The sequence below is a fragment of the Protopterus annectens genome, chromosome 10.part0 (assembly GCF_019279795.1).
Source record: "Protopterus annectens isolate FY-2018-M chromosome 10.part0, PAN1.0, whole genome shotgun sequence".
In the NCBI taxonomy this organism is placed as follows: domain Eukaryota; kingdom Metazoa; phylum Chordata; order Ceratodontiformes; family Protopteridae; genus Protopterus; species Protopterus annectens.
Genome location: NC_056744.1, coordinates 745,035,412 through 745,061,612, shown reverse-complemented (window position 1 = coordinate 745,061,612; position 26,201 = coordinate 745,035,412). Strand labels below are relative to the sequence as shown.

The 26,201-nt window shown below is 39.7% G+C and overlaps 1 long non-coding RNA gene across 2 annotated transcripts in view; it reads right to left on the bottom strand.

Annotated features, from left to right (window-relative positions):
• Positions 1–26,201, bottom strand: part of LOC122813313 — a 376,648-nt gene that overhangs the window by 341,718 nt on the left and 8,729 nt on the right. For both annotated transcript variants that reach the window (XR_006366659.1, XR_006366660.1), the window contains exon 2: positions 1,483–1,590. This is a non-coding gene — a long non-coding RNA (uncharacterized LOC122813313). The remainder of the gene's footprint in view (positions 1–1,482; positions 1,591–26,201) is intronic.

Sequence of the window (26,201 nt, the reverse complement as noted above, 5' to 3'; positions counted from 1 at the left end):
GATGGTTTGTTAGCCATCATAAAAGAAAAAATATCAGTCAAAAAAAAAAATACTAAGAACAATTTAAGCCATACAGCCTGATATCTACACTGCAAAAAATATAAATACTACATATCCAATAAAGTTAACAAATCCTAAACTACTATAGAAAAAACATCAACTGTAAAAAAAAAAATAAAGCACCAAAGGCACTAAAGCAAGAAAGAGAAACCTTTAGCCTGACAGCTAATAACAAGGTAAAGGGAGAAAATTAGCACGATCTAAAACTAATGAAGACTATTAAAAGTCAAAAGAAAAGACTATTAAGAGTTGAAAGAAAAACCTTGAAGGTATTACCAAAAAAAAAAAATCTGTCAAAATTTAGTACTTGGTTAAGGCAACCCTGAGCAGTTGAGACCATGTCTGCATCAAACGAGCAGCAAACGAGATCTGAGGTAACTTCAGGGGCAGGAGGGTATTATGGGTATGAGAAGGAGGCTAAACTTTGGATCCAAAGTCTAGAGTGGCCAAAGTTGTGTCCGAACAACTATCCTTTGAGGAACACGCAACATCAGATCACTATTTTGTCATCATCAGTGCTACAATATGAAAATACAAGGTTAGTCCAAGAAAGAGAAGGGAAGTGATTATGTACAAAAAGGTTGTTGATGACATACTGAATATGTTGATGAGAAATCTTATTTTCCAGCATGGTTTACTGTTTCAGTTCTCTACTTCTAACTTGCTTTAGATGAGACAGAGCTGACTGCCAAACAACTCCAGACTGTAGAATAACTCAGTTTATAAAAAGTCCATGCTAAAAAATACACCCCAGCAATGCAATATACTGATATTTACAGCCTTGAACATTAACACTATTCATTTACATATGACAGCAAAGTTGTTGCTTAAATACCTACACAATTGTATATAACAACTCTTGGTCAGTGAATGACCACAGCCTGACAATCAGGTGGGTGACTTTAAAATAGAAAACCACTACTAATGCTTTTTGAAAGGAATACTTGCCTTCCAGTAAGTACACTACCTTAAATTATGTGTGAGACATAACCCAAGTAGCACTGTAATACCATCATACTAATTAAAAATTGAAAAATATCCTTGCCTGGGCCCTTACTATGTTACTTCAGGAACTAAAATTTGTTCACATATATGCCCCCGTGGTCTTAAATAAGGTATAGTAAAGTATTTACAGAAAATATCTTAATGCTTGTGTAATTGAGCAGCACAGATATGTTTTGATCTATATCTTAATTTGCATTTCTGCAAACGATGTGCCTGCAGAATGTAGTCGCACAATCTTGCTCTCCATTCACTGGGTACAGTGAGAGAGGACCTGTCCTACTACTTAATGTGTACATAGCATTTTAGTAGGATCTGCTTAACAGTGGAAAGAATGGAGGCTCATTTGCTTCACTACTCTTTCTATAATGTTCACTGCAGCAATCATTACAGCAGAATCAAAAGAAACTGACTTCCTACCTGTTCTTCAAATGTCTTCGGTAACCAGTCTGTGTTTCCAAAATCTGACTTGAGATGTACCTGTTTTTTCTGTATTTGTAGTCATACAACTCATTTCTGCAGGTTCACCTAGCACAGGAGTAGGCACAAAAAATGTAACAGATTGATTAGAAAATATACTATCCCTCGTGAAATCACATATATTGTTTAAACATATTACTAAAGAAGCATTTCTCAAACAATAGCTAAGTTGCTACACTTATACTACTACATTGAAAACTATTAATCCGCCAAATGTACCTTGCACTGCATACTAATATTTTTAAGTACTGTAATCATTACAATAGATAAGATTCACCTCAGACCTGTCTTTTCCTGCACTGTATGTGCATATGAAGTAAATGCTGTTATCTTTTTTTGAATGTATGGATTTTGCTCATAATGAGACCCTGTCACTGTGTATAATGTGAAATTAAATGTATTGAGCTTTTTCTTGGGCCTCCATAGAAAAGGAGCTAACAGCTCAATCCAACAGTCCTGTCCAAAAGATTGACAAAAACAAAAAAGCAAGCAAAAAGCTTTCCTGGCTACATGTGGAAGAAAGTGACCACAACTCCCACAACTCTGTAGCTATCTTCCTGCTTTAACTTGTAATGTAAAAAGGTTATGAAGCATTAATAAATAAAAAAGGAATTATATGGTATTTGCATGTCTCAACACTGGAATCTATTTAGTTCAGGATTTCTTTTTTTTTTAATTTTGGCATGGAGCCATATTATGGGAACTGTGCAAAGTAATATTGCCTCAATTTTGTCTAGGTTGACTTTAAACATTGTAGGGAGGAAACAAAGGTCTAAGCCACCAAATTTATTGAAAATAACTTCATTACATTTGTGGGGGTCAAGAAAAGTACAGTTCTGTAAGTCTTATTACCATAACAGTAGTTGTTCTATTAAATCACTGCCTTAGCTATATATGTCATATCCTGCCAAAGATATAACAGACAACTCTTCTAAAGCCTTTGGTTCCTTCCACATGTTTACACAGGCTGTTGTTGGCTCGAGCTCCTAAGGGGAAAATCAGCAGCCTATGCACCAAAATACTTCAGGACTTTCTTGCCAACTGAAAAAAGAGGGAGGCTACTGTCCTGATAAGGGAGTAAAATTAGGAAAAACTTTCACCATAGCAAAAACAATACACAGAAAGGGTGGATGGAGGGAAGGCATGGCTACTGAGCAGTGATTTAGTTGAACATGTACTGCTGTGCTAAGTGCACTTGCACAACTATACTGTTTTGTACTGTAAATCACTACCACAGTAGCATTAAATAAAAGGGTAAATTAAAACAATTTACACAGCCTGGGAAGAGGAAGGAGAAGGATCCAGAAGCCCCTGGAGAATGGCCCTAACAAACTATGTTTTGAACTTGTAAAAGGTATCCAGTTTACTGTGCTTTGAGAAAATATGTACAGAGGACCACATAATGGCCTCTAAAATGCTTCTGGAGTCCACCCCTTTCCGATGTGCCATCAAAGAAAGCAAGGCTCTATTAGAATGTGATGTAATCCTGCCTGGAATTGTTTTACCATAGCGTAATTACAAGTGAAGTTAAAACAAGGAACAACCAACAAGAATTGTCTGAATTAATACAGGCTGTCTTTCTTCAGTCTCATACTAGAGTCCACAACTTTTCCTTTCCTAAAGGACTTGGAACTGACAAGATGAGTTGTAAAACCATTACCAGAGTATTTGTAATCCTTTATCCCTGTCAATCAATTTCGGAAAGAAATGGGGGAGGTTGAAGGCTACACTGACAGTACACATTGAAGGTAGTAAAGGCATGAATGACAGATTTATTATACAAATAACCCTATATGCATGGAACACCACAAGGGTTAATCTACTGTGAATAGCTGCATCCTGGATACTCTCTTGCAGATGTCGGACCAATAGAAAGACTACCAAAAATGAACCAAAAATCAGTCAGAATACTTGGTTCAAATACTGACTGAAAAAAATTTCCAGCAAAAAGTTAAGTGTATAACAAGTAGCATTACATTTAAACAGATCAAATCTCTTTGTAGAACAGAGCAAATTCTGAAAGAAAGAGGAGATTCCATTGGCAAATATGCTGAAATGGCTGTAAGTATCTCTTACTACAAGAGTAAGCAGACTACCATCTACCTAAACTCCAAAGGCCTCCTTAATGCAAGAAACAAGCAAACTCAGCAACCTCACAATCAGTTCAGGTAGCACCCACCAAAAAGCAGACATCTGAGGTGCTCTGAAGTCCATAAGGTAAAACTTCACACTATCCAGGGAAGTCTGTCGTAGTCCAATATTTATTTTGTATAAACAACATTTGGAGGCTAGTACTGAAAAGCCTCTGTAGGGGGTTTGAAAGGTTATGCTTCAGGCTGACCAACAGCCATTCTGGTGTTATCTGGCCCCTTAGTAGTAGTGTTCTTGGGCCTTGGATAGTGCATTTAGGACTTGTTCCTGGGAGATTTGAGGAGAGTGCAGACTCAGCTGTTGCCCAGACTTCTTGTCAAAGTTTATCCGCTAGCAAACTGGCTATGTTTTCAGGCTTAGAGTATGTGAAATTGTTTGCTGTTAGCTTGGTGCAATTTTGAACATTTCTGAGGTTTCTGACTTAGGCCTGTGTTGCTATTTTTCACCTCATATCTTGCTTTGGTTGATTTAATCTGTGTCAGAAGATCTCTGTTAGCCTTACAAAGATAAGTTTTGGTATTTGCAGAAATCAGATTTGTTTTTACATGCAATTAACCTTTTCCTTTTATTGTACAATCTGGTTATATTAGGGTTCCATAATAAGGGTTTAATTTTAAAGATGGCATTGCATTGATTTCAGCGGGTGAGAGATGCTTCTATGCAGCTATCTACATATTCACAGAATTTGGAGGTGAAGAATTCTACATTTTTAGCAGGATCCTCAGGGTGGAAGGGAAAGTTGAATTTTCCAGGTCCCATCTTTAATAGATATGCTCTGGCATAATCTGAATAACAAGTTATTGAGGGATGCTCCCTGCTTCAATTTTATGGTGAATATGATTAATTTACGGTCTGATTTGACTAAGAGGGGTGCTACAAGCAGAGGGGCACAAATATGTCCCATACTGGTAAGAACCAAGTTCTACATTTTGTCACCTATCTTTTGAGTATGGACTAGCTGGGTCCAGTGAGTTTGTATTTATGAAGTCCAGATATCTCCAGGAATTCAGGCACAGGTAATACATTCATCCAGCTGAATGTAACTCACTCGATAGCAAACTGGCTCACAACTAGACCCCAAAATATTAAGGTAGATGGATCTACTTCCAGCAATAGCACATGACTAGCAGAGTACCCCAGGGCTCAGGGCACTCCTTTTTGGCAAATGTTGAGGGCATATAGCTGAAAAAGTTTACTGATGACTATTGACTTGGTGCTATTAAACTCTCCAGGAAAAATCCAAGACCATTCTGGAAGGGCTGTCACAAATACCTGGTGTCAGAACCATGGCCTAATGCTAAATGGCAAAAACTGCATAACTGTATCCTTTGACAAGGATGATGTCCCCTCAATTACCCCATCGACAACACTCCATGAAAAACTGACACAGTACTGAGGGATCTAGGAACATATTTAGACAATGAGCTGTTGTTCAACCATAACGTGTTGACTACTGTTAGCAACTCCTTCTTCATAGCACAAATATTTAGCAACAGTATGGCATCCAAATATGGGGGGGGGGGGGTGATCATTCCACTTAAAATTTCACTCATTAGACCAATCATTCAATATAATGCCTATTCAGCATACACCTGTCCAAACATCATCATCTTCTCAAGCAAATACAATGTTTTCTCACAAATAAAATCAAGGGACTAAATCACAAAAGCTACTCTGACAACATTAAAGTCCTGTCCCTCTTCTCAGTGTCCTACAAACTACTAAGGGGAGATCTCTATCTTTGTATACAGAGCCTACATTGACCGCATTCTTGCAGACCTTTTACACATCCCAAGTCAAATAGTAGCAGAAACAACTGCTCCACAAACCTCAAGCCATACTGTATGGTAAAAAAGAACATATTGGAGGGAGAGATCTGCGTCACAGAAAATGCCAATTTCCTGGAATGCTTTCTTCTTCATGTGAAGTTATGCATGTCTCTTACTTCATTTAAGCACAACCTGAATGCATGAAAAGGAAACTATGTTCAACCCTGGTTTGACACCCTTGTCCCTTATGGACAGGGGAACATGTAAATACCTGCTCCAGGCTTATGGCTATTTATACTGACTATACAAAGGATTCTTGTGCAAAACTAAAGGATTATGTCATATGGTGCTATACAACACTTCTGCAAAACCAATGGGCTTCTAAGGTTAGAAAGTGAATGGGAATGCATGGCTATGCTCCTAGAGATCATCACAGATATGTAGCCAAAGTACCTATGAACCTATAAAACTCACAAGATGAAAGACCAGTTCCTGACTATGTTGGGTCAACATTTTGAATTTTGGTACTTTTAACAGGCTGATAAAGGCACAATCAAGAACTGGTCTCCAGGAAATCTTTTCTTTTTCTTTGGTACTAGATGCAGTCTTGACTATAAACTTTCCTCCCTTTGGTCTAAAGTCAGTGGTAGTATGACTCCTATGGTCAGCACTTGTTGAGGAACCTAAAGAATTACCATGAAAGGAGGTATGAATATCCACTCCCAAGTGTAACCCTCCTGAATCACTTTAGAACCCATGAATATAAAATAATCTGTTGCCAAAAAAGAAGAACGAAAGACAGTTTTTGGGATATATTAAGAGACATGAGGGCAGGAGGGGAAAGTAAGAATGCTTGCATAGTCATTCTGAAGATGCAGTCTGTCCTTTTTTTCAAAGTATTCCTGTTTTATTATTCCCCTCCTACCATCGCTTTTGGGTTTTTTGTTACCAGCAGATGGCAGGGATTGCCTACTTTGACTTTTGAAGGAAGTACAGGATTTGTAAGATCTATTATGGGGTTGGAAAAATCACAGAAACTCCCTCGATTAGTTTTGCTGTTTCATCAAAATGACTGAGAACTCAAGCAGCAGAAGGGCCAAACAAAACCTCATTACTTTATCTCAGCAGAAAACTTTATTACATACCCAGGCATATCTTTGCAAATCAGTAGCAGCAACAGTGGCCCTAGAACAGTATCTGTACAATCATTCACATTTCTCAAAGCATGTTTAGACACCCTAGACAGATTAGAAATAGGATTCAGATAGAACCTACCTTCTGACAGAAGTGAGGCAGAACAATCCCTTAAACTGTCTACACAGTTAAGAATGTATTAGTAAGCAATACTTTATGAAGTATATCTGCCTTTTAGAGATGAAGACTGAAAGGTGTGTTGCAGGCAGCATTTGACACATCCTACAAGGCTGGCATGATAGGCAGACTGGGTGTACTATGTGCTATTTCCACTTGTAACACATCATGAAATCTCTGGAGTTCAGGGAGAACATCCACTTGTTCTCACAAAAATACAAAAATCATGTAAATAGTCATAAAAAAGGAAAACTCATCTTAAGGAGCTGGAGATGACCAACATTCCTCTGAATCAGAATCTTGGGTTTGAAAATCTGCAAAAGAAAATGCTGTATTTGTCGATGTCAGTCTCCTCTGCATACTTTTTTGAGGAGATATCTTTAAAATAAAAAAAGAAAATGTTTATTAACCATTCTGACATTTCAGTATTTTACAAACACTGTCATCATCATGCATGGTGCATTAATAATTAACTATATGGTATTCGAATTTTAAATTTTAATTATTTTGTATCAATATAACATTGTTACATATGTATTAGAAGCCTTTTATGAAGTTTTTATGAAGCATTTTATTACAAAAGGCATGTATCCAAAAGTCTTATCAATAGGTTTTAATATATACAAAAAGGCGCCAAAATGGTAGTATAAACGTCAGAGTAAGTGACTGTGAGCTTGGTTCTGATGAAATCTGTCTGCGACAGATGAAAGCGCTAAACCATTTGGATTTTTACTGATTTTTTCATTAAAACATTGCACGAGCAAACTGCAGTCTTGAGTCTTGTTCTGCTGAAAATTCACGTTGGTTAACTGTGTTTCGTTCTGCCCGAGTACAGGGGCGCGGATTGGAAGAAGAGATTTGGTTGGTGTGATTCTATTTTTGTTCCTGGTTGCAGTATGACCGATCCGGTCCCACAGGATACTTTATTGAGCAGAGCGGAGTTTGTATCATTACAAGAGGAGGTTACCTCGCTCAAAACGGACGTTAATAAACTACTTGATTTAGTAGGGAAATTGGCTGGGTCAGCGATGCCACTTAACAGTACGAGCTCTCCACATGTCCAAGGCAATGGCAAGGGAAGTGCAACACCACCGTTTATCGCAGAAAGAATAGAATTGAACAGTATGGGCGATATCCCCAATGGGCAAGCATTGGGAAACAGTAAATCTACATCGAGAAGACTGACTGGTATTGACTTAAAAGAAGTTGGTGATAACATATTATCGGAAGCTGAATTCACGTTTGATTTCAGCATTTTTCATCATAAAGATGAGTTGGAAAGGTTGGGGGCACGACCCAAAGTTCGGGACAGTAATAAACTGTATTCAAAAGTCACAAAAAAGAATACAATGAACAAGACCAATACAGGTACCATGTTTCTTGATTTTTTCTTAAGCCCTAAACCAGCTAGTAAAACTAGGAGTAATAATAGGAAATGTTCAGGACATGATATAAGAAATAATGGCAAATGTATGCAAGATTTCTTAAATGATGATTATGCATTTGATGTAAATGGAGCAAATAATAGTAGACATAATAATTATGCATTTGATGAATTTTCTAACAACTTAAAAACAAAAATCAATTCACTGGGCAAAAAACTAATTCAATTTAAGAGTGTTAAGTTGGACAATGTTTATTTAGAGAAATGTATAGATAACCATATAACACCGAAAGGGTTGCGTTTTTTTAAATTACCACTAGGAATTGAATATACTGAATCAGTTAAAAGAGATTTTGATAAATTGTTCGACATGTTTGGCACTATGTATATGAAATTATTAATGAAATACAATGATGAAAAAATAGCCAAATTGATCAATGAACTCGAAATGTTAAATGATGATATAACAAGTGACAATGAATTTGACCAGTGGCAGGAACTTTTTTACAAACAATTTCACACAGCTAATTATAGAATTAAGAATATATATAATAGAAAGGTTCACAAAATGGAGAGGGATGTTGAACAGTATAGAATTGGAAGGGCGTATATCTGGCCTCAGGATGATAGAAAAACAAACAAAATGCACCATCATGAACAGAGCGAAGGAAAGCACATACATGATAGACAGGAGATCAATTCAAATTTTCTGGGAGGGAGATTTTTTCCAGCACCAAAAAAATACCAAAAGAGACATTATTAGACAACCACTGTAACTTGAACAAGATTAAGGTAGCCTCTAAAGAGAATACATTAGAAGGAAATGTGGGTATTTTGGAGGAAATAAATAGAAATGTCAGTACAGACACAAATATAAGTGGAACTTACCCCAAGATTCACAACTATAAGGGATTCATGGTATATAACTATACAGATATGAAAATAACAGAAGAATTATTCTCATTATTCAGTAAAGGGATGAAATTCATACCAAGCGGACAGTTTAATCTATTTGACAACATAAAAGAAGTGAAACTATACTGTCGCAGATTAAATTTAGCTTTCCAATTCAAAGACAAGGATGATACACCAGTCTACAAGGAGAATAAATTAAAGAAAAAAAGTACTTACATACCCCCTAACAACAAACATGTAGCACTGTATGAACAGGCAGTGTGTAGAGAACTGTATGATGTATACACTAATGTAAGGAAGGGACATGGAAAGAAAAGTGATTTTAGTGATAATCTGACAAAAAAAGAAAGGAAAATGCTTAAAGACATAGTTTCCAATAAAGATGTCAGAGTCATGAAACCCGATAAGGGAGGGGGGATACTAATAACATATACATGTGATTATCAGACAAAACTATACGACATCTTGATAAATTCAGGGAACTATGAATCAACTTCACGGAATCAAATCAATATTGGATACAGGAAGATTGACTTGGCTATAGAAGAGTATATGTTGGACAGTAGGATTACAGAGGAGGTGTACCATTTCCTTAGGAATGAATTTCCTATTTTGGGACACATTATAGGTATCCCCAAGATCCATAAAGATATCCAGAATCCTCCCTTAAGACCAATCATATCTGCTTCAAAGTCTAAAACATTCAATTTGGGTGTATTGGTGGACGAATGGACAAAGAGCATCTATCAAAAAGTCCCTCACTTGATTAAAGATTCCTGGCATTTTTTGAACAAATTAAACACAGATGTATGGAATTCTGATATAATATTCATTACGGTGGATGTCAAGGATCTATTTTCGAGTATACCCAAGGATACAGGTTTAGATTATTTCTGTAACAGCTTGAGGAAATACTCTGACTGTACATGGGATAAAATTCAACTGATTATGAGTATTATGGAATTAATCTTGGATCACAATTACATCGAATTTAATGGTGAGACATTCAGACAAATCAATGGAGTTGCTATGGGTGCATCTTGTGCACCCATATATGCAAATTTAGTTATGCTTGAATGGGAAAACCAGTATATTTTCACAAGTGAATACTATAAGCATATGCTACTGTATACTCGGTTCTTGGATGATATAATTATTGTATGGAAAGGTAAGATGGATACCATTCCAACATTCATCCAATATATCAATTCCACCACGGAATTTTTGAGATTCACCCACACTGTTGAAAGGAAGGGAATTCCGTATTTAGACACATTTATCAGCTCTGATGAACATGGATTTGTATCCCAATTATATAGGAAACCGTCCTTTTCCAACGACTACATACAGTATGGAAGCAACCATCCACCACACACCTTCAAGAATATTGTAAAGGGACAATGTGTGCGGGCTGCACGCATGTCGTCCACTAAAGATATTATGAATCAAGAAATTGAAATTATCCATCAGATGTTCAAAGAAAGGGGATACCCCAACAGTATGTTGATAGATGTGACAAATTTTGTTAAATCACAATGGGGTAAGAAATATGAACCATTATTAGGTAAACCAGCGATAGTAAAAAATACACATAATGAGTTCAATAGAAGGGTGTGTGTTTTAATGTATAATCCATACACAAATGTAGTGAAAGAAATATTACGTAGACACTGGTATATTTTTAATTTTGATGAAGAAGCAAGAAATACGGTTGGTGCTACACCTAAGATAATATTAAAAACAGGAATGAACCTGAAAAGACTAACTGAAACAAACATCAATGCATGTAGGACACAACAAAACAGGATAAATGGGACAAAGAAATGTGGAGCATGCAGACAGTGTCAGTATATTAACCCAGTTAACAGTGTGGTTTTGGAAAATAGTACCCACAGTGTCTGTAAATTCAAGGAGGGGAATTGTAATAGTCAAGGAGTTGTATATCTCGCTATGTGTAAAAAATGTAATGTATACTATGTGGGGAAAACGGAAAGAAAGTTCAAGACCAGAATCTACGAGCATTGTTATAAAACTAAAAAAGGAGATGAAAATACTGCCTTGAGTAAACATACAAAGGCCACAAGTAAGGATCATACATTTATATTTTCAATATTGGATCAGGTTAACAGCTCAGTAGATAGAGGTAATTGGAAAGCAAAACTGGGATGTTTAGAAAGTAAATGGCAAATTATGTTGGATGCCACCACATTCCCTGGGTTGAATGAATACATTAGCTTGAAACCCTTTTTATTGTTGGGGAACGCATAGGAATGTACAGCCACATTACAATATTCAATAAATTATATTTGACATAGAGTACATTAAGGTTCATAGTTACAGTAGACAAGTATGACACAATACTATTGCCGTACAGTGTCAATCAATTGCTAGATACATTGTGTGTAGTTCTTGATAGGTCCAATGAGTACTTTGTTCATGTAGCATAATAAGTAGACATTTTTGATTAGTAGGAGATATAAATGTATCAATATCAATTGTACATACAGATGTTTATATATTACGATCTTAAACTATATGGTATTCAAATTTTAAATTTTAATTATTTTGTATCAATATAACAATGTTACATATGTATTAGAAGCCTTTTATGAAGTTTTTATGAAGCATTTTATTACAAAAGGCATTTATCCAAAAGTCTTATCAATAGGTTTTAATATATACAAAAAGGCGCCAAAATGGTAGTATAAACGTCAGAGTAAGTGACTGTGAGCTTGGTTCTGATGAAATCTGTCTGCGACAGATGAAAGCGCTAAACCATTTGGATTTTTACTGATTTTTTTCATTAAAACATTGCACGAGCAAACTGCAGTCTTGCGTCTTGTTCTTGCGTCTTGTTCTGCTGAAAATTCACGTTGGTTAACTGTGTTTCGTTCTGCCTGAGTACAGGGGCGCGGATTGGAAGAAGAGATTTGGTTGGCATTAATAATTATGCTAGAAACTGATCCATAAACTAATTTGTTCCATTTACATACAAACATGGATTCCATCTCATCTCGCAAATTACAATACTGATTAAACACATAGATTAAACAAACTTTAACATCTACTTACAGTTCCCCTCCCAGACCATTCCTGAAGCAAATTTCTTTTCAACCACAGAAGTGAGCATGGTGTTAGTCTAACAATCCATTTTACCTTACCACTCTACTGTCATGGCCTGCATTTCTCTTACCTACTCATAGTCTCCCTGTAAGGGTTGCTACCATCTATTCTGTGTCTCTCAATCTTTATGGGCTCCATTTGTTTGCTCCTCTCTTCTTAAATTTCTATCCCATATTTACCATTTTACATCTTTTATTCTGCTTACCAGACTGACCTCACTCATTTGCTCTCCTTAATTTCATTCATCATCCCTATACCCTTCAGTATTTATGTTTTTTTTTTCTTTTCTATTCTCCTATTTCTTTGTAATAGCCTATTCATCTAATTATCATTAAGTAATGTTGAGTATTCATTATACTTGGGAGGGTGGCCTAATGGTTAAGGTGTTTGCCTTACAAACACAAGGTGCAGGGTTTGAGTCACACAAGAGATAATTGGCTAGGCTTACAATGGCTCACAAGGGCAGTTAACCTAGTACTAACCTATGAACCTATGAGAATAGGGTCTCAGATCAGCAAACATCCATATCTAGTACTTGCCTCCTCCCCTCTATTTTGCAGACTAGCCTAGTAAGTGCTTCCATAAAATCTTTTAGGGTTTCAGTCCCCAAAAAGCATGAAACTAACTTTCAATTTCCCCTTTGTGCAGGTCCAGCATATGGGGTCAGAGAAGTAGTGTCCTCTCCAGCTCAACTGGTGAACCTGGGAATATTGAGGCAATGTTACAACTGCCTCATGTACACAGACAATCCTCTCCTTCTCCCACAAAACACAAATACATGCGAGAGATGCAACTATACGGCCAAACTGGAGGCTGAGCTCTCTCAACATAGGACTGGCAAGACCAGACAGGAGGAGAAGGTAACCACACACAATACATACCCAGTCACACATGGTACCATCACAACTTCAAATCATACACATACTCACACAAAGACATACTCGAAGGCTCTGATCAAAAATTTACCAAAACAGCAGAGGCCACCAAAGCAGACACCCAAACAACTACCACCTCACGACCCAACACATGCAACACATAGACCACACAGTCAGAGTGTCAAACAGTCACAGCCCTTAAGGCCAAACAAAATGCCAGACACACTTGTCATTGGTGATTCCATAGTCAGACACACTGACGTCCGCTCACCAGACTGAGTAAAGAGAAGGTCACAGTAAGCTGCCTGTCAGGCGCTAGAATCCGCCACATAACGCAAGCACTCAGGTCTCTCAACAGCAGGTACAAGTACGACTCAGTCATTGTCCACGCTGGTGTCAACGACCTGAGACGCACCTCCTTGGACTACATGAAAAGGGACATCGAGGAGCTCTCTGATTATGTAGCCCAGGCAGGTATGACCCTGACCTTGAGCAGTATCCTACCTTCACCTAGAATGATGCCACAATACAGTGATAAGATGATCAGCTTTAATAATTGGCTTAAATTCTGGTGTCATTCAAAGGGGATCCAATGTCTGTCTGCCTGGGATGACATGCTGGACAAGCCACGCTGCTTCAAGGGACGGCTTGCACCTGTCACCCTGGGCTTCCGGATATTGGCAAAGGCTCTTGCCACCCCATAGTGCCTTTTTAGGCAAGGCTCAAATTCTAAACCTACCACCCTAGAACACCAAAAGGAAAAAACTAAGGGTAATGCTGCTCAATGCCAGAAGTCTCAATCTCAAGATGCACGCACTCGAGGCCCTTCTCAATATGGAGAACATCGATGTCTGTGCTGTGACAGAAACCTGGTTCAAGGCTCCTGAGAGCACCCCAGCACTAACAGGTTTCACCTCATATCATGCGTTCCGCCCCAAAATCCGGACAACACCAAGAAAGGAGGGGGTGTCCATATTCATAAAGGACACCCACACCTCAAGGTTGGTGGCAACGCATGATGCATCGGAGACCATCCAGGTGCAATTAACCATAGGCAAGACTGCTCTGCAATTTGTAGCATGTTACAGGCCACCCTCTCAAACTCAGGAACCTCACATGGCCTTCCTGAAAACATTGGAGGGATAAATGTATCTCCAAACACCATCATACTAGGTGACTTTAACTACCCTAATATAGACTGGGAACACTACTCAAGCCCGAACACTCTAACCCAAAGATTCCTGGAGTTCATAAACTCAAATGCCATGGAACAACTAGTCACCATCCCCACAAGAGGAGAAAACATACTTGATCTCATCATCACGAACATGGGATCAAAATGTTCAACACCGAAGTATACCCCTCACTGGTGAGATCAGATCATAAACTAATCTCGCTGGAGGTGCTCATCCGCCCCACCTGAAACAAAAAGACCACAGTGAAAAACTTCTCAAAAGCCGATTTCACACTTCTAAAAACTAGTGTGGTCTCCTTTAAGGCCCCTGAGCCAGTGGTAAACATTACTCAAACCGCTGAATCACTTACAAATGCCTTCTACCAGCACCTACAGGACTGCATGGATCAGGCAATCCCAAACAAAACTAAGACTCTCTGTACCAAAGGCAAGCGTCCAGTCTGGTGGACCCCAGCCATAAACAAGCTCTACAACAAAAGGAGGAAGCTACTACAAGATAGAGCAAAATCCTTGAAAGGTAAGACACCTTTGATCATTATAAGTAAAAACTAAGAGCTCTCATAAAATCATCCAAGGCAAATTTTGAGAGAAAAATCGCCAAGGACTCTAAAGAGAATCATAAGGCCTTCTTTAGCTATGTTAGAAACCTAGGAGGAAACTCCCAGATATGCTCAGAATTAGTTCAAAATGATGTGAAAATTACTGAACCTACACACATTGCCAACATACTGGCTGACAGGTTCAGTGCAAACTTCTCCCCTCCCCAAAAGGAGAGATATCTATTCCAGAGGATTGTAGCCCCCAAACATCTCCAACGCCCAGGTGAGAACTGCCCTCACTAAGGCAAAAACACAGCATCCATGGGACCGGATGGTGTCCCCGGCTGTGTGCTTCATGAACTCAATGAGGAATTAAACCCACAGTTAGGACAGCCGTTTAATCTTAGCCTCACCTCAGGATACGTGCCAAGGAGTGGCGCACGGCGACTGTGGTCCCACTTCATAAGGGCGGTGCCTCCACAGACCCTGGAAATTACCGCCCCATTAGCTTGACAAGCCTTATCTGCAAAGCCATGGAGAGGATCATAATGGAACTCATAAATAAAGACATAGGGAACTTGCAGACTTTGGATCCAACTCAGTTTGGCTTTGTCAAAGGCAGATCCTGCCTCTTAAACTTGGTTGACTTTTTCGAGACAGTCACCAAGGCCATTGATGAGGAAAGGCAGTCCATACAGCCTACCTCGACCTGGCAAAGGCCTTCACACAATACCCCACTCAGGTATCATCGAAAAACTCATCAGCTTGAATGTAAACCCATACATCACAAGATGGGTTGCAAACTGGCTAAGTGACAGAACCCACAGGGTCAGAGTTGCTGGAGCCATGTCAGACTCAAAGCCTGTCACAAGTGGTGTCCCACAGGGCTCAGTCCTGGGTCCACTCTTGTTCGGCATCTACTTTTCTGAAGTACAAGCAAACACAGGAGGGTTATGGCTGACAAAGTTTGCAGATGACTGCAAACTGGGCCATAGTCGAAAACACATCTGACACAGATATCCTCCAGAAGGGCCTCACAGAAATGGATAACTGGTGCCAGAGCCATGGCCTGAAGTTAAACGCCAAAAATGCATAGTCATACCCTTTGGGAAAAACAAGGCTACCCCTAGCTACCATATAGGTGGCAATCCACTGAGCACAGAAAAAGTCATCAGAGATCTGGGGACCCAGGTTGACAGTAGCCTTCGCTTGACACTCATGTTGCTAAAGTAGTTAGGAAAACCTTCTATATCACCCACCTGATCATGAAGGGATTCACATCTAGATCAAGGGAGGTCATCGTCCCCTGTACTCATCACTTATTAGACCTATGATTGAGTACAATGCCCGTTCGAATGTATCTGACCAGACACCTGCTGCAGCTTGAAAGGCCCCAAAAGTTCCTCACCAAAAGGATAAAGGGTCTCAAAAATATGTCTTATGCTGCCCGACTGAAAGAACTCCAGCTCTATTCAGTCTCATACCGCTTGCTCAGAGGTGACCTGTGCCTGACATATAAGGCCATGTCAAACCCAGATTTGATGAATATGCTTCACCTCAAAAATCTAGATCCCTCAGAACCACAAGGGCGGGAGACTTAAACCTTGACACGGTTATAAATAGAACGTGCTGGAGGGACAGATTCATCACCCAGAGACTCCCTATGCTGTGGAACAAAATCCCGGTACATGTGAGGCAGAGCACCTCTCTGGTCTTGTTCAAGAGGAATCTTGACCAATGGATGGGAGATTGCAGATATACCCCAGGGATTACTTCAGCGTCACTGCTTGACAGAGGCACAGCAAAATGATAGGCATAGTTTTTATTCAAACTAAAGGGGTGGCGAAAGCCACATAACTATGGGCTAGGCTTATAAATGCCCTTGGGCAGATAGCCTAGTATGAACCTATGAACCTATGAACCTATGCATCTTGTTCAAACAGGATGGTGTATAAAATATCTACGGAAGCACTTCCATCCAAATATACAAAACCTTCTTGTGGCTGTTCTTGGTACTACACAGATTTCTTCCCTCTGTCTGCTACACACTTCTCTTTGTGCTGTCTGCTTGTGACCCTAATCTATTTAACACCTTACAGGCCCTCACTAATATCCCTCAGTTCAATGACTCCTCCCTCCTGATACTTATCAACAAATCAGTTAACTCTGGTTTCTCCCTTTCCATGCTTTTTCATTTAGTGTTTTACTAAGATGTCTTCTCAGTCCCTCAAACTGTAGTCTATCCCTTTGCTGTAATGCAAATTATTTTATTTATTTTACATTTGTTTACCAGGATAGTCTGACTGGATACATGTCCATTTTCAGCGGAAGCCCGGGGAGAATAGCTCCACATAGACAAACTTACATAGATTACACAGAAGTTAGCAAACAATTATAAAAACAAAGTGATTATATACAATGGCTTAGTAGTGTTCCCTAGTAGGGACTCACAATTTTCATGGACAGACACAATTAAAAGTAAGAGACATCAGATTGGAAGCAGAGCTTGGTGACATAGTTACAAGTTATGATAATTACAGAATATGCTTTCAGTTTATAACTTAATCAGGGTTGGTACATGGGCATAGCCAATTCACTTTGAGATACTGTTTGATGTTTTTTTTGAAGAGACTTTTGGAGGATTGTAGGGTTTTATAGTTTGGCAATGAATTCCAGGTTTTGCCAACGAAGTTGGCAAACAGGGATTCACCAGCAGAGTTATTAGCTTTGTGGGTTTGGACCAGTAGTTTATCGGCTGACCGTAGGGATCTCAGGTTGCTCTATGGTTTAATAATATTTTAAGTGAGGGGGTATCCTCAGGGTGGTACAAAATTTTGTGCTCTATTAAGAGTTGATTGAATTGAAATAAGCTGGGCAGTTATCTATCCCTTCTTCCCATGTTAGTATTTTTCCTTCCTGCATCAACTGTTCTCAGAATCTAGGTTCCTTGTTTCTGTTTTTCCATTCTTTCACGGCTCCCCTACTTCCCCTCTCTCCGTTCACTTACAGAAGCTTAATGGCAGCAAATATTTCCACCAAGCCTGTAGTTTCTGTTTTCTTATAATCTTTATTACCTTTTCATAAACAAAGTACTCTATCTCCTTATCTTTTCATAACCCTATCCTACTTTGGCCTTTTACCAACCCTCACTGAACCACCTTCATTTTGAATAGTACTCCAGGTTTTGCAAAATATTTACCAGTCTGATCTGTGTTGATTCATAATATTCTTCTAAGCTTGGTAATCGCAGGCCCCTCTGTTCTATTGGGAGAAGGAGAATTTTTATCTTGTGCAACTAAATGTGCCTTCCCTTCCCAGTTGAAATCCTTTATTTCTTTACGGATTCTAACCCAAATTTCTTTAGTTAGATCTATAAAATAAAACTGTCCTGCATACAAGGCCAAAGGTTTGTATATGACATAAAGGGATAAAGAACAATTTCACAGATTATATTTTACTGTCCAGATTTATATATATATATATATATATATATATATAGCAGTATCCAAGTTCTGAGTTTGGTCACCATCTTTTTGAAGCTTTCTATACACATTAATTTTGCTGCTCTTTCAGTCTCTGGCTCTCCAAGTATTTCAATCCTTGATGAGCCCAAATGTGGGTGTGTCACTGTGAATTACAGTTTTTGTTTAGGTCTATTTATTTTTGCAACCTGCAATCTCCCCAAATTGCCTGACTACCTTAAACATTTCCTGGATATTTCCTTCCGGGACTGCAACATACAAAATCATAGCAGCAGCAAATAAGGCGATTTTTCTCTTTAGGGGAGTTTACCAGTTATATCCTTGCACTCTAGAACTTCATATTGCTTGTGATAGTGGCTGCAAGTATAGGGCAGACTATAGGTGGACAGCCATGTCATTCATCACTGTTTAGTTCAAAACTCTTTGACAATTTCTGTTACTTTAACCATAATTTCCGCTTTATAAATATTCTGAATCACTTGAGTCCATCTTCCAGGGATTCTAGCTAATTCCAATACACACAGCATAAACTCCCATCTTACCAGGTCAAATGCCTTTTTTGCATTCAGACTTAATATAAGACACATTGTATTCTAAATTGCATGTTTTTGCATTACTAATGTCCTGCTTTTGTTAAATGCTTGCCACCCCTTCACAAATCTGCACTGATCTCAAGTTTATTATAGAGAGTAATAACTTGGCTAACCTCTCTGCTAAAATATTCATAAAAAATTTACACTCATGGTTCATTATAAAGACTGGCCTACATAAACTCAGATCAGCTGAGTCTTTATTTTCCTTAGGTAGCACTAATATTACTGCTAGCTTCCAAGACTTGGATGTGTTGACCTTCTTCTGATATCTCATTGCAGGTGACATACCAGCATTCCACTAACTTTCTTTCATTCTACATACTTTCAATGGGATTCCATCTATCCTCCAGAGATTTCATTGTAGCCTGCCTACTTATTGCCTCCCTTATCTCTTTTCTAGTTATTTCAGCCATTAAATTCTCCCCCTCAATATCTTCTATTTTGGTATTCTCGGCTATTTTAGCCAGGCATATGCTTTAATTGCTTTCTCCCTTTCCCGCTTCTCCAAGAGTTACAGTAGCATAGTATTTTTTAAACCCTACAATGATCTTTTTTCCTCTGTTTCAGGTTTCCCTGCCTTTGGATCTCTCAGCTTCCCAAATGTTCTCAACACTATCTACTTCCTCAACCTATATGTCAAGTAGTTGCACTGCCTAAGCTATTTCTCTCACTTCATTGGCTGCAAGTGTGTGTGTGTGTGTGTGTGTGTGTGTGTGTGTGTGTGTGTGTGTGTGTGTGTGTGTGTGTGTGTCTCTGTCTGTCTTGGCATTCTGAATATCCCTTTCATAGCGTGTTCCCTGCTGTCTCTTAGACCTGAAGTTCTTTCACTCTCACCAGTGCTTGCTTATACTGCTTATTGCTGTCCTCCCATTCTCCTTTTGCTTTACTAGACACCTGAATTTGTTTTTTAATTTATGTTAACTGGCATCCACATCGTTAGTTTCCCCATGTCCCCCTCGAGGGATCTCTTCTAGTGTTTAACTGTCCACTGCTTAAAACTATTCCTGTTTTAAGTGCCAATGCCTTATCCCCATTTTATGTTCCTTATTTTTTATCTCTGCCACTACAGCGGCATAATCTGATAGGGTTAATGGATGAGTACTGTGGTAGTGGATCCAGCTAACAGTCTGCTGATATGCATATCCTGGCTATGTAGGCCCTGTAGCCATAACACCTGGAATAGTGTGTAAATTGTTTAGCTTCTTGTCTCTCTCCAGCAATATCCCTTAAGGTGAAAACTTTCAGATATTTAGTGAACAATCCTGCTTCTCCCCATAGCTTTAGTGTCCTAGGACAATCTCTGTAATCACAAATTATAATCCAGTCACCCTTACACAATTGCAGCTCCCTAAAGCTGTGATACTAGAACTTCTTTCAGTTGCTTTATTCCACTCCTGGGGAGATATACACATTCACCAATATTACTTTTTGACCTCCCCATCATACCCTTATCATGATACAGTTACCCTGCTTATTGTCTATATTGACCTCTTACGTGCACTGTGTCCTTTCTGGATCAGGGTCAAGACTTTTTCTTCCCCATTTACTTGGGCTCCAAAACTACTTATTCTACTTTTTTTAAGTTATTGTGTTCCTCTACCCCCGAATGTATTTGGCAGGTTAAAATTGACTAAAATCCTGTCCTGGTCTAGCAGGACCCTCTGGATGGCTCTTTTGGTGAGTAGAGAAACTTTCTGTTTTAACATGGCCTTTACCTGGTTTGGTGGGATGTCTGTTAATGGATAGTCGGACTAAAGAGGAGTTTCCGAAATTGATATAGTATCATAGGTTACTTTGCTAATGTCCCTACAGTTTTTTTAAGCCTGTTCCTTCATGCCCCAATGTTCACAATTATCAACACCCACAGGCTAGTACAACTTTGGTATATGCCTCTGCCTTAGGACATCTACAAACTGCCCCTGTCTATAAGGGCCACAGATAACAAGCCAGAGGTGAATTTGCAATTTCCCATCCATTGGTTCAAACTGCATTTGAATAGGCTTAAGGAAGAGCTCTGTTTCACATGAATGGGAAGCCTGTTCCAGAGAAGGGGTAATCTCCAAGACACATACCTGCCCCTCCAACAGGAAATACCTTCAAATATAACCCCCCCTACTATCATTAGGGAACAGGTCCTTAATGCTCTCTCTAAGACCCAAGTACAGTGCATCAATGGGCTCAGACAATATGCCAGGATGCCTTCTAAATAGCATGAAACATGACTTGTCAGGGCCTCTAGAATTACTATTAACTATTAAACAGGCTTTGTGCCTCATGACTGGAAAACAGCAACAGTCAGCCCTCTGCACAAAGGTGAGCCAACTACAGACCCACAAGTCTCACTAGTCTTATATGTAAAGTCATGGAAATGATCAATAGAGATATAGTAAACCTCCAGACACTGGACCCAACCCAGTTTGGTTTTTGTCTAGGGCAGATCATGCCTACTCAACCTGATGGATTTCTTTGAGAAGATGATCAACACAATGGATGAGGGAAAAATGGTTCACACTGCCTATCTTGACCTGGCCAAGACATCTGACACAATACCCCACACGGGCACTGTTGACAAACTCAAGAGGTTAGGTACAAATTAGTATGTCACCTGGTAGATAGCCAACTATCTCACAGACAGGACCTAGGAAGTTAGATTTGGGGAGTCCATCTCTACAAAGATGCCAGTCGCAAATGGAGTCCCTCAGGGATCAGTCCTTGGACTGCTCCTTTTTGGCATTTACTTCTCTGAAGAAACGGCCAATGTCAGTGGTCTCTGGCTGACTAAATTTGCAGATGATTGCAAATTAGGAGCTGTCACTGAATCTCACACTGACACAAATGTTCTTCAGGAGGGGCTGACACAAACAAACAACTGGTGTCAGAGCCATGGACTAAAACTAAATGCCAAGAAATGTATAATAGTATCCTTTGGGAAGTCATATATTGATGGCGTACCCCTTAGAGTTGACACATAAGATAGTAATCTAGCCTTTAACTATCATGAGTTTATAGTAGTGAGGAAATCATTCTATGTTGCGCAACTTATAAACAAAGATATGGCATCTAAGTCCAAGGAAGTCATTGTTCCATTGTATTCGGCATTCATCAGACCTATCGATTACCATGCCCCCTTTGGTGTGTACCTAACCAGGCATATCCAACAACTGGAATGTCTACAGAGATTCCTCATTAAAAGAATACATGGTGTAAGTAAAATGTCCTATGCAGAGTGCCTCAAGGCCCTATCTCTGTATTCTGTCTCCTACAGGCTTTTTAGGGGAGAAGTATGCCTGGCATACAGGGCATTGTCAGGCCCCACTGTGATGAACCTCCTACATATCCACAAAACAAAAAGCCCCAGAATTACCTGTTCTAAAGACCTAAACCTTGCCTGTGATATAAATAGGACCTGCTGGAGACACATTTATGTATCCCAGAGACTACCCCATCTATGGACAGGCTCCCTATTCATGTGAAGCAGAGTTCCTCCCTAACCCAATTCAAGTGCAACTTGGACAACTGGATGGGGAACAGGAAACTCATCCCTGGTTTGCATCTATGTCTCTAATGGACACAAGCAACCTGTAAATGGTTCATGTCCTAAACCCCTGCTTACACCTATCAAGGGTATCAGAACTTGTCAGAGATTTGGGATGCATGGTTAAGCTTTAAAAGGCCCTTGTGGCCATTAGCCTAGTAAACACCTATGAAGATGTTTTATGTCATAGACAAGGGTTAGGATCCTTAGATCGGGTAATTTTAGTGCTGTTTGTTTTGTAAATATGCAACAGATCCATCAGGGCTGAATCAGGGAATGCCTTGTAGGTTAGACAAAGGTTACCCTTAGACTGTAGGACACTGAGTTAGGGACAGGTCTTTGAAGCGGTCTGCAGAGGACATACTATTTACACCCTGTATTCTTTTAATGAGGAACCTCTGTGACCACTCCAACTGTTGCAAATGCCTGGTCAAGTACATGCTGAAGAGTGCATTTTACTCGATTACTGGTCTAATGAGGGCTGAGTATAGTGGGACTACGATTTCCTTAGATCTGGGTACCAGCCCTTACTTGTAAGTTACACAGTGTAGAAGAACTTACTCACCACCATATACACATTATAATCAAATTTCAGGTTACTGTCAACCTGAGTTCCTAAGTCCCTTACCACTGGGTCTACTCTTAGGGGAGAGTTATCAATATTGTAATCTGCAGGGATGGTCATCTTCCCAAAAGGTATCATTATACATTTTTTTTTGCACTGAATTTTAGGCAATGGTTTTGGCACCAGTTATTTGTCTGTGTCAGACCCTCCTGGAGGATATCTACATCTTTAGAGGATTTAGTGACTGCACCTAGATTGCAATCATCAGCAAATCTGGTCAGCCAAAGGCCTTCTATATTTGACATGACTTCAGAGACGTATACTCCAAACAGGACAGATCCAAGTATCACATCCTGTGGGACATCACTAGTAGCAGGCCTCCTGGTGAAGGTGGATCCCCCCACCCTAAACTTCCCGTGTCCGGTGAGCCATTTGGCTCCCCATCAGGTGACATAAGGATTTATATCTAAATCTGTGACTTTCACTATAATACCATAGAGTGAGGTTTTGTGTCAAATGCCTTTGTCAGGTCAAGGTAGGCAGTATGTACCATTCTGCCCTTGTCCATGGCTCCAGTGACTTTGAAGTCCACTAAGTTTAGTAGGTGTGACCTGCCTTTGATGAAACTGAACTGGGATGGGTCCAGTATTTGAAGATTTCCTATGTCATTGTTTATTATGTCCATAATAAATCTTTTCATAGCCTTCCATATAAGACTAGTCAAACCTACGGATCTGTTGATAGTCTGCCTTTATATAGGGGGATGACCGTTGCAGTCCCCATTTCCCTACGGACCAATCTTGTCTGGAGGGTGTGGTTGAATAGAGTTTCTAGTGGGCCTAACTGATCATGTTTCAAACTATTTAGGAGGCATCCTGGGACATTATCAGGACCCACTGATGCAGATTTTTAGCTCTTACTGCAGGGAGGACCTGTTCTTTAGTGATAGTTGGGGGAGAAATAGTTAAGGGTATTTTCGGAGGAGAACTGGGGGAGGGGATGAAATTGGAGCTAACTTTATTGCCCAGCAAATTCACTATATTCCCTGGTTCAGTACAGGAAGTTCTATTTACTATCAGTTCAAAACACTGCTGGGTGTTCCCTTTAAAATTACATGCAAAACTGAAAAATGCCTTATGGGTATCCTTAGCCCGGGAGGCTATTTTTGCCTCAAAGTTGGATTTGATGGACTTGATTAGTCCTCTGATTTGCTTGCTGAGACTGATGAGGGAGTTTTTGTCTTTTGGGCATAACCCTTCTTATTTGGGATAGGATTTTGTTTCTTTTTTGTACAATCTATTTATACTGGGGTCCACTAAGGGAGCTTGTTTGTGGACTTTGTCCTAAGTTTATTTCAGTTTGGTACTGCTGTTTCTATGCACTTATTTACATGCTTGCATAGTGTTTCAGTAAACACTTAACCTTAAAAAGGGTCCACATAGCCCAGGGCATCAAACAGGTGATAAACAAGAGATAAAAATAATTTCAAACAGTCCATCCAATAATCATCTTTTATATAATGAATAAAAGGTGACTATTGGATGGATTGCTTTGAAATTATTTTTCTGTCTTGTTTGTCACCCGTTTGATGTCCAGGACTAAGTGGACCCTTTCTAAGGTTACCAATTTGGTTGATCGCATAGTATACACACCTGTTTTGGAGGTTTTCAGTAAACACCTCCACACAGACGGAGTTTTGAGAGACTTGGAATTTAGGTATGCCATTGCTTAACAGAAAGTAGTTAGCGTTGGAAAAGTTCTTAAGGATTCTGTGGTCTGCTGGGAGTTTAGTCTTTATATTTATTTCAAAGGTGACCACTTTGTGATCTGATCTGACCAGTGAGAACATTAAACAAGTGGAGATGCAGTATTCTTTCATATTTGTGAGTACCATATCCACCATATTTGTACCCTTAAGTGTGCAGACTAACTGTTTTAGAATGTTTTCACTGAGAAAATCCAGCAATCTTTGAGTCTGCATGTTAGGGGTTGTGTACGTAGGTTATGGTGAGGTAGGTGAAATCACTCATGAATATGGTGTAGGGCTGAAAATTGAGTGACTGCACTGCATTCAAGTATGTGGTTTGGTCATCCTGGTCATAGACGGGGGCATGTAGCTAGAAAGGATATGTTGTGGGATTTTACTTAAGGTTAGTTGGATATGGGGTTGTTCAAGCCTACCATATTGGCAGACCAATCTTGAGGTGTGCTTACTTTTTATGTAGACTGATACAAGTCCACCTCCTGTTCCTTCTTCTGTGGTAGCTGGTCTAAATGTGTGGAAGGGTGCCTTCCTCAGCTTTAAACCATGTCTAAGTAACTCCACAGATGTCAACCCTCTCCAGGGTGAGGACAGCTTCCTGGGAGTGGAGCTTCTTGTTGTATTTAATAGCCTCTGTTTTATCCCTCTTACCAAATATTTTGGGTGATGGTATATTGGGTGAGGGAGAGACAATCCCCAACTGCCTCCACAGTGGAGAAGTCCGGTGGACCTTCACAGATTCTGAGATGATCTGTCAGAGAATGGTCTACAATATCCCCGATTCTGCAGATCTCCTCAGCCTCTAGGCCTGCTCTTGTCTGAGGGTGAGTCAAGCTGATGTCTAGACTTGTAAAAACAAGAGAGAATGAGGCTCTGTTTGGTTCCTATTAAAAGATCGTTGGGAGCCTTAAATTTGACTCAGACAGTAAACAGTCTTAACAGCCTGCCCACTCTTTCCAGAATGAGGAAGTCTACCGCAGATGATTTGACCCAGTGGGGACAGAGGATTTTGTGTGGTTTACAAGGACTGTCTTGCAGGTGTCAGGCTCCTATCAGGGCATCCTAGCTGCTAAAACAAGTAACATGCTGGCTGGAGGGACTACTCAGGATGAAGACCTGTGTCATTCTGCAGGCCTTGAGCATTTCTTGTTCTGAAAGGGGAGTCAGTGGGCTGATCTCCCCTCTGCTGTATCAGTTCTAAAATTTCAACCAACGAAGCATTTTCTGGAAGGGACTGTTGGGAACCTTCTTTACCTTTCAAGTCAGTATCAGAGGTGGGGGGACTCTGAAAGTCTGTTGTTGCTTACACATCCTCTTTTTAAGAGGCTCAGGGGATGTGTCACCTGACTCCAAGAGTATTCTTTCTCTGCTTTTCAGCAGCTGGCACGAGGCCAGTGGAATGACACTGACCAGCAGCTGCCTGATGAGAATGGAGAGAAGCCATGGGGTGGTACAGCGAC